This window comes from Apis cerana, linkage group LG5 (assembly GCF_029169275.1).
Source record: "Apis cerana isolate GH-2021 linkage group LG5, AcerK_1.0, whole genome shotgun sequence".
NCBI lineage: Eukaryota > Metazoa > Arthropoda > Insecta > Hymenoptera > Apidae > Apis > Apis cerana.
This window is the reverse complement of record NC_083856.1, coordinates 6243070-6253395: the sequence shown is the minus strand read 5'-3', so window position 1 is coordinate 6253395 and position 10326 is coordinate 6243070.

Here is a 10326-nt window from a genome sequence, read left to right as displayed (position 1 = left end):
ATATTATAAATATGAGTAATATATTTATCGTTTCACATTGAATTCTAATAAAAAAAAAAAAAAAAGAAAAAATACGTATCGAATGTTGATACTTTTATCATTCCGTTTGATTTCTCGATAAAAATTTAGTTTTAATTTTGGCCGCTATTTATGTTGCTATCTCGTTCCATACTCAGTCGGTAACATTGCACATGATCGAAAATGGTAAAAAGAGGTTATGTAACTCTCAAATTCTTATGATCAAAATAAAAAAAAGAAAACATTGCAAAAATCTATTGATCGAAAGCCAAGTCGACTTCATCCAGTTCATTTAATTTCTAAAAAAAAAAAAGAAAATTACTTATTACAATGCTCTAATTTAGAGCAAAATTTTATTTTCATGAAACAAGAATTCGTCAATTTGATCTTCGAATGATTCAAATATCACTCCGCGTCATTCTGCGTCTCTCGAAAAAAGATTGAAGAGAGCGCGCAACGTCGACAACGGTCGATAATTGGATGAAACGCGAAACCGCACCGACTTGGCTCTTTCCTATCGAATAACATTATCTTCGAGTCAACTGCTTTGACACACCACTGATTTCGTTGGCAATTTCAAACGAGCAAAATGTGCTGAACTCGAGCTCGAGCAAGAAACGTCTGAACTTTCATTGACGTTAACCAGCGAGTCGAGAGCACGAAATTTTGATCCGCAGTTCGTTAAAAAAAAATGACAAAATTGGATCGAACAGGTATTATTCTTTTCGAATTCCGATAATAAAAAAATTACGCGCAAATATTCTGACAAAGCGCGTTCCAAAAAATTCCAACTATTATTTCGAAATTCGAGTTATAAATAACAAAAAAAAAAAGAAAAAAAAAATGAGAGATGTTTTTGGAAAACAGAAATGAACAGTATCAGTAGTTTATTCTAGCCGAGTACACGCATATATTTGCATGCTCTGCCACTTTTATCAGGTCGAAATTTTAACCACGCATCCCTCTTACCACTTCTCGCGAAACGTTCAAAAATTGCGGTTTTGCAATTTTACCCTTCAGGCGTGAGTTGTACATTTAAATGGGTCCGAAGTTTCTTTCAATTGCAAATTCGCAGAAAAAAGCGAATTTTAAAACACGAACGTTAAAAAAAGAAAGAAGTAAAATTCAAAAATATATAATAAAACGCTAGGAGAAACGATATAAAATGAAAAGAAATTTCAGAAGAATGGATACTAAATGACGATATAAAAATCGATAAAACCGATTTTCTTTTATCGAAAAAATTTTCGTTATATCCATTTCCGGTTTCTACACGGATCCCACGTTATCAAACAGTTCGGATTATAAACGTTTACGAACGCTTTTTTAGACGATGAATTCCGAGTCCGAAAGTTCATTAGATACCGATCAATTTACGGAAAATATTACCGGAACGAAAAAAAGGACGAAGGGATCGAGAGCGCGGGCTCGAAGCGGAAGTACAGCGTTCAAGACGGATTGCGATCCATCTGATAATCCACAAAGCGAAGTTGTCACGGTGAAACAGGTTAGAACGAACAAAACGAAGCTGGAGGGAAAAAAAAAAAAAAAAGAAAACAGAAAAAGAAACAGACGAACCGAGACAAAAAAGTAAAAAGAACAACGTCATGTGAACAGTCGTGTGGCTGCACGTGCCCACGATTCGCGAGTTATTAAGTTAAAATTTCGATGCAAATGAGCGATATGACGTCGTTGTAATTTCGAACCGGTGACGCTCTGCTTTGTATTTCTAATGGAGGCGATGTATGGTCGATGTAATATAATATATCGTGCACAATAGTGAAAGCTGGTAAATCGAAATTCGATATTTTTCTTTTTTCTCGAGTTTTCCTTATTTAATTGCACGCTTCTACACACCGCATAATTGGCGCATATTAATCCGTTAAATTATCATTGTTGCAAAATTACAATTGACTTCTCCCGCTCCAATTCCATTCCACGATCAATTGTCGATCCTTCCAATTGTTGGTCTTAATTAATACTCTCGATTGCTCGTTTCGTTTGTTAATGCATAGTGCAACATTCTCGACCGATCGTGCAGATTATAATTTTAGAGCAAACTTTGGAAAATATTTTTTTCACAAATAAACACCGGGATAATAAGTTTCACCAAATAAATAACTCTCGACAATTTTCGAGAGTTTTATCCTCGAATATATCTGCAGTAACGCGATTTGTTTAAAATGGAGGTCGATTACGTATTGGAAACTCGTTCGTTCCGAACAATCGGATTTTCATGGAATTTTTCGAAAATCCTTTCGAGGATAAGTCGATCTTTATGCGAAAATTTGGATAACGGAAGTTGGTTGGCAGCACAGGATGTTGGTTGTCAGGCGCGAAGAACGCGGTTTCTAACTTTCGAAGCGGAAACGCGCACGGGGATACAGCGAATGTCGAGATTTGTGCCTCGATTCTTCGCATCGATAAGCGGATAAAAGAAATCAAGAATATTCCAACGGCATCCCACCCGGATACGGGTTACAACTGATGGAGTCTGTCGTCCTGAAAGGATCTCATTTTTCCACCGTTTTTATTTCACGCGGATCTCGGTCGGAATTTCAAGGAATTCCTCCATCTTCCAGATCGAAGAAAATGTTCCCTCCAACCTTCCTTGCCCCGTATTCACTCCGATCTTTCAGATTTCTTTTCTTTATTAATACACGCGCCTTCCCTCCTCCTCTCTTTCCTGTGATCGCGTAGAAATGAATTTCCGACAGGCCGAGTAAATGTAATAATATTTTATTTCCTCGAATCTTACGCGAAAAAAAAATAAGACTCCGATGAAACATCTATCTGATAAAATTTCTATCGCGAACGAATGTAAAGTGTTTTAACATTTGCACCTATAATCGATCCTTCTGATATTTTTCATTATCCATAGTAAAAATCCCTCGGCTTCTGAATTCGTGCTTCTAATCAAAACCAACTCCTCCCCCTCGTGTTAAATATCAGGGTGGAAAAATCCTCATTCCGGAAGGAAGGAAGTGTTTCCCAGTGTTAAAGGCATTTTTTAATATCCGGTCGCTGCGAGCAAGCGTGACTATGACGCTCGTATATATCAGTTTATAGCGGCACTTGAGCAGGGCGAGCGCGCGTGAAGTGGCCACGTATACACGTTGCGCGGCTATATACGTGTATATATATATATTCGACGAAAAAAAGCACGTGCGCAGGCCAACAACTTTCTCATCATTACGCATCCCGCGCGTTAACGCATGAATATTCATATTCGCGCGTATATATATATATATTTCCCAACTTTTTTATATTCCTTCCTTTCTTCCTTTCTTTTTTCCCCCCTCCGTTTAATTCCTTAACCGGTCTCGAAACCGAGAAGCCACGGCAAAATTTATATTTCGTCGGCAGCGCGCGAATGATGAATGCAATTACTTTTTCCTTTTTTTTTTTGCATCTTCCTCCACCCTTGCACGCGCATCCACCATTTCGCCGCCACCTTTTCACGGTGGAGGAGAGGGGGGAGTTTCGTTTTATTTGTATCTCGTTGAGAGAAATCTCGAAAACACGTATTTTTAGCGTTTTAATTACGGTCAATCTGTCCGCGTTTCGCTATAATTTCGCCGATTCCTTTTATGGGAGGAGAAAGAAAAGAGCGTCCGTGAATTAATCATTTTGTTAGCGTCTTCGATCTTTCTATTCTCGTTTTCTTTTTATCACGATAAAATTCCAGTTAATCGGATAACGATTCGCGATAACGCATGGTTTAAAATATCTGTGATTATTTTTCGTGGTGTATATATATATATGTATATATTTAGATCGCAATTACGTTTCTCTGCCGGCGAATATTCGTATGAAACACGAATGCATTCGCGAATACACGTTATACACGTAAACGTTGCAGCAACTCGACCATTGAATGCGTTTTACACGCCGGTTAAACCGGATGGGGGGTTAAGGGATACCAGTCACCTGGTTATTCTGATCGTTTCCGTTTTGGGGAGGCGTTAAAACAACGTCGCGACGGTTCAATTTAAATAGCGAAAATACCCGGCTATCGTTATCATTTTTCCTCCATAAATGCGAACGAGAGGGAAAAATTTGAATTTGATGGCGACTCTTAACACCACTCGTAATAGGGAGCCACTTTTATGTTCTTTATCTTCCCACTTCAAGAGAATAAGAGAATAGGAGGAATCTCGTTTAACCTTTTTTTTTTTAAAGAATTGCAAGAAAATTTCAGAAAGAAAATTGGAGAAATTGGAAATTTCGAATCGCAAGACGGATGAAAAGAGAAAAAAGAAGATTTGGAATTCAGAAAGATAAATACCTTCTAATCTTTCTAAAATAATTTTCAACGTGGATAAATTTTTAATTTAAAAAAAAAAGAAAGAGAGAATAGGAGGAATCTCGTTTAACCTTTTTTTTCTTTAAAGAATTGCGAGAAAATTTTAGAAAGAAAATTGGAGAAATTGGAAATTTTTCGAATCGCAAGACGGATGAAAAGAGAAAAAAGAAGATTTGGAATTCAGAAAAACAAATACCTTTTAATCTTTCTAAAATAATTTTCAACGTGGATAAATATTTACTCGGGAATTTTTAATTTAAAGAAGAAAAGAAAAAGAGGAGGGATATATAACACTTTCTAATGCAACTCGCCCAGTGTCGCATTATGCATACGGCTAGCATTAACTTCGTTATTCAATTCAAAGCGTTTCTCTTCCCTCCGCGGAATAACGTATTACGGTTTAAGAAAATTGTGCTCCAGGATATCCTCCTTGTTGGATAAAAGTTTAAGGAGGAATATAGGCTGGTTCCGCGAGTACACTCATTCCGAAGCGAGCTCGCCGAAAAATTTGTATGTATTTATTAGAGTATGCACGGCATTGCATTAGCATAAACTTAACAAGTTGGCCTCCATTTGTCCGCCTTAATGCGCACCTCTTCTCATCACGTGAACCCTCCTTTGCACACGTTTCACGTGTTCCACTCTCGCATTCCAACCAATATTGAATACGGTTTCCACGATTTCTTCTCCGCCATTTGCTTTCAAATTTGAAAAATGAAATTTCCCACGATGGAAAGAGAAGGAAGCAAGTTTGATCAAAATTTCGCGAGACGATTCTCCTCGATGTGACGTTGATCTTTGACATTTCAATTTGTCTTCTCGTTTATATTAATTTTAATTAATTTCCAGAATTTCCAGAATCTAGCTACTCTCAATCGTGTTGAATTCTGAGAATTTTTCATTAGAAACACTTTAATTTAATGACTCGACTATTGCACAATTAATTTCTCCAAGATGATTCTCCAAATCTCTTTTGCCATTGGCATCATTCTCAAAGCCTCCAAACATCTTCCGTTCACTGTCCCACTGCACGAGTCCTCCTCCACTCTTACTTCCTCCTCCCTCCCCCAAATAACGCTCCAGACTTGCAGATCGTCTTTTAGCTTCGAGGTAAACGATCGGCGCGAGAAAGCTGCTCGATAACCGAGTGTCGTTCGAGTTTTGGGGTTAATACGTTGGGACACGACAATGTTGCGGGGTCGGCGAACCCTGCGACACGCGAACCGATCTTCTACGGTTTCTCTTGCCAATGTGACTAAAAAAAAAAAGAGGAAATCGCGATCCACGCGGATCGTTTCGCAATGCTCTCTGTCCATCGTTGACAAACCCTTCCGAATCGCACGCGAGCGCGTAATTTCACGGGGACGATGCCACTCTGAAATGGCACATGCGCGAGTATCGGCAACATGAAAAAAAACCATCGACGTCCTTTATGACGTTATTTCACGCAAATTAATCTATGAATAATACCTTCATCCACGATGCGTTATGATGCGTTTATGTATGCATATTTAACGACGCATTAAGTTCCTTGTTTCTATTGTTAATGATAGATGATAGATTGTTGGGAGAGAAATTAGCGCGATATATATATATAGCTCGGATGCGCACTCTGATATTCATAATATTTCCATTATTGCCGTTTTAAAGGCCGGGATTAAATGTATATTCGTATGGATATAATCTCTCTAAACGCGATCCATCGTTATAAACAATATCGAAAATTATTATTCGTTCATTCGGTTCCAACCGTTCCTTTCGCAATTTCGTGTTTTTCCCCCGATTTTTGTAACATTATCTTCCTAAAATTTTAAAATTTTACTTATCCATGATAGATCACAATAATTTTTAAAATTATTTGTATCAATTATTGAAACGAAAAATGTAAAAAGAAAGAAAAAAGAGAAGAAACTTTTCGTTTCAAATACCGATCGACGAGATCGACGAGAACAATCCTCGAGATTTCTCGCGCTTTTGAACGAGGCACCCGTAATTAATCGCCCTCCTCAAATATGTCCCCCGTTTCTTTTCAACCGCGATGGCCGCCATTTCTGGCGGGGAGGCACGACACCAGCCGGCCAGATTTTCCAGAAAGATATTCCACGTTATTCGCATGCATCGATCCAGGCCTACGATATAAATAATCGCATTAATAATCGGCGTAATCGGCGCTCGGCCGCTGCCTGGGGCAAGAAATTAATGCGAGCGGGCTTCGTGGCTCGCGTGCTCGAGCCATCGACCAACGATCTTCGACTCGGTTTTCCCCTTCTCCTTTCGTTCCCTCGAGGTTGAAACGAATAGAGTTCTTAATTCTGATTTCTTAATGGGGATAATTTTTCGTCCAATTATTCCATCGAGAAACAAATTTATTCTTTGGCAATATTTGAAAATGGGTTTCTACGATCGGCCATTTTCTTTTCTTCTGTTAAATTAAAGAAACTTTATTCGTTTCCTCCTCGAATGTAATCGTTTGTGTATTCACATTACTCGTCAACAAGTCACTTTTTCGTATGTCATATTGTATTAACAACAAGTGTGACAGTTTATCTAAGCGCAAACATCGTAAAGTAAAATATTGAACATGAGAAACAACGGAAAAAAGGAAAGGGGGAATCTTTTAGAAAAGATAGGCGGTGAAAGAGGTAAAGAAATATGGAGAAAATGGGGTACGTACGTGCAAGGACAAACGAGAGCGAGAGTTGGAGAGGAAGGGATTGAAAGAGAAAGTAGTTTTAGAGTTCATAAAGAGTGCAGAAGTTTTTAGAGCGAAAGGGGGTAAAGAGCTTTTGCGCTAAGAGAATTAAATTGTATTACTATCCGATATATTCATCAAATACAATTATTTATGAAAAATCAGATCTACCCTTTATTCTGTGTTAAACACACGTACAACAAGTTTGTTGTAACAAACTTTGACACCAAGAATGCGAGACGGAGATTACAATCCGACAAGGGTGTGAATATGCATACGTACACTATGAACACGTACATAATTCCTAATACCTTGAGCTGACGTGACGTGTACGTGTCTCAGGACGTGAGTGTGAAGGATACATCTCGGGGATTCGTAACCTGGCTAATATCAGCAGCGCCTAATGTCATCTTCGTGTCGTCATAGAAACGCGAGAGACACGAACCTTGAACAAAAATTGTTCAATCGAAAATTCAGAATTTCTTTTGACATATCTACGATACACTTTAGCACGTTTTGCTAAAATTAGGCATCGTAATCCTTTTAACCATCGAAGGAACATCAAGGATTTCGAGGATTTCAAACACTTTAACTATTCTTCTTCGAGGATCTTATCCCTCGCTGAATTTCAAAAAAAATTTCCACCCAAGAAGATCCTCGAACTTTTAGCGATCCATTCATTCAAACAACTTCCAACAACCTTATTGCACCCGAAAAATCCGAATCACTAAAACCTCTACACGTAGAAAGATCCTCCTCTAATTACCCCGATATCGCTGTCGAGAAAACGAACTGCCCCCTTATCTCCAACTTCTCGCCACCTTCCATCCACCCCCTAGAATGGCTGCTGCTAACCAACGCCACGATCTCACGAACCGGTTATCCCTCTTCTTCCGCTCCCTTCCAACCCCTTCCTTCCACACCAAGTCCATCATCGCTCCGTCCAAGATTATCCCTCGAAATCAATTTTCTCCCCCACGGTCTTAATCATGCCACCATCGATCCTTCGAATCCGCGGGAATAATAAGGGTAGACGCGAGTGATCCACCCCATTCCACGTGCATACAACCGTGTAATCTTCCGCCAGGGACGGGAATTTTATTTTCTAACACGAAATGCTCTTCGAAATTTTCATAGAAATTTTAGACGCTCTCTCTAAAATGGATTTACGACTCTCTTACGATCTTTGGATTTCGGTTGAAGAGTAAACGGTGGTTGGGATTAATTAAAAAAGTTAATTCTGTTCGAGGGCAAATCCGAGATTATCCGAGAGAAGAAGAAAAAAATAATTAAAGATTCGCGGGATAAAGAGTGCGTGCATTGGAAACAATAGGAATCCGTATATTTCGCGTTGGGGATGATGGATTAGGGAATTATCGGTCTCCGATTTTCAAAGAAGAGATTCTGAATTTTTGTGCAATTTATAGAGATGATGCGAAGGATCAATAACGAATTTAACGCCGTTGGGAATGATTGACGACTAATTATTAATATTCGAAAAAGTAGTAGTAATTATTTTTAATTAATACCGCCTGTCGTTGAAGAGTTCTTGAAATTAATAATCCTTTCGAATGGAATTTATTTTATTTCTTTCTGACGATTATTATTATTATTTTTTTGAATATCAATCTCCCCTCTCTCGCGTTCGTAAATATCCATAATCTAGATATAATTCATTTCCCCGATAATTATGCAGATACATCAAAGGGACGGGATTTTTGGCGTAAACCGCAACGATATTCGACGGTTCGGTTCGAATTAACGTCATTATTTTGAACGATTACTAAAATGATCAGACTCCACGCTGGAATTGATTGGAATTTCACACAGTTGGAGTTCCGGTTGCTATTCGTATTGGAAAGTATCGCGTTAACGAGCCGGCGAAATAATTAACAGACTCTCGACACACGCGGACGTGATCGCCATATTTGACGTTCCTTATCCGATTTAATATCCCCGGTTGTTATGATCGGATGTGTCGGTTTCGCGATTACATCGAACCATCAGTGGGTCGTCCAGATATATACGAAAATTACAGATTGTCGTCCAACTATATCTGAGATCGCGAACAAACGATCGCGTGTATGTTAATTTATTTAACTTTAAATGTAATACATATAAATGCAGAGATACGTTCTGATCGAAGGATAAAAATAATAAAAAAAATAGAGAAATATCGCAATAATGAAATAATTACTTTTTCTTTATTCGTTTATTATTTTTTATCTTTCGTCTTCTTAGAAGCTTCCAATTTTTTTTCATATTTACTTGTAAATTATATATTCCTTGATGAATTTATCCGCAGAATTGCAGATAGGGATCGTAATCTTTCTCATTTTTCTCCACTGTCTATATTGCATTCTCTTTCCTCCTTTCTCCTCGATTATAATTATTTTAATCATTAATTATAATCTTGAAAAATGGAGAAGAAATGTTCCTTTCTGCTTTCCACTTTTATTAACTTCTAAAAAAATCGATCGATCGTATCTCTGTGAAATAATAATCGATGCAATGAAATTTCCACTAATTTCCAGCGATTTTAATCTCGTTTCCATCGAATTGTCGAATCGAGCTTGTAAAGAACGTGTTAATAAATTACAGCGAAAAAGAAATGAATAAACGAAACAAAATTTCCGAATCGGAATCAGTGCCACCAATCGATTATTTATCCCCTTGTTTGTCTGCCACATGGATGTGATTAACCGGAATGAAACTGACCGTTAATCGATTCGCCTGTTTATGTAAATGTTCGAACAATAATTTTCGAGTGAAACTCGAAACGGAGATCGCGATCACTCGGACTTTTCGTTCGAGTTTCGATTAAACGAGAATGATCATTGAAAAATAATTAACATCGATCGAATAATATACATACTTTTGCCATTTCTATCGATACATAAGAAACATCGATCGGGATAACCGAGAGATCGATAATTATCATCCGTTATTTTGCTCGACGAGATAAATTAATCGGCAATTAATCGCGGAGCCAATATAGTCTCGCGTGTTTTCAAGCGTAAGAGCAGCAATTATACCGTCCACTACCACCACGTATACCCACGAATATTTGTTCCGGAAATGACACTGGCCGTGCCTCGTTTCCTTCCTTCCTTCCTTCCTTCCTACCTTCGTACCCGCCACCCCATATCGCCCGTGTAAATTCAATCAGGTATTTGCACGGGCTCGGATGACAATTTTACCGACAATGCGTTATCCTGGAAATTTCGTTAATCTTCCCGGAAATGCGAGAGGAATAAAATTAAAAATGTTCGAAAATCCTGTTCGATAAGAGAATTGAGAATTGATGAAA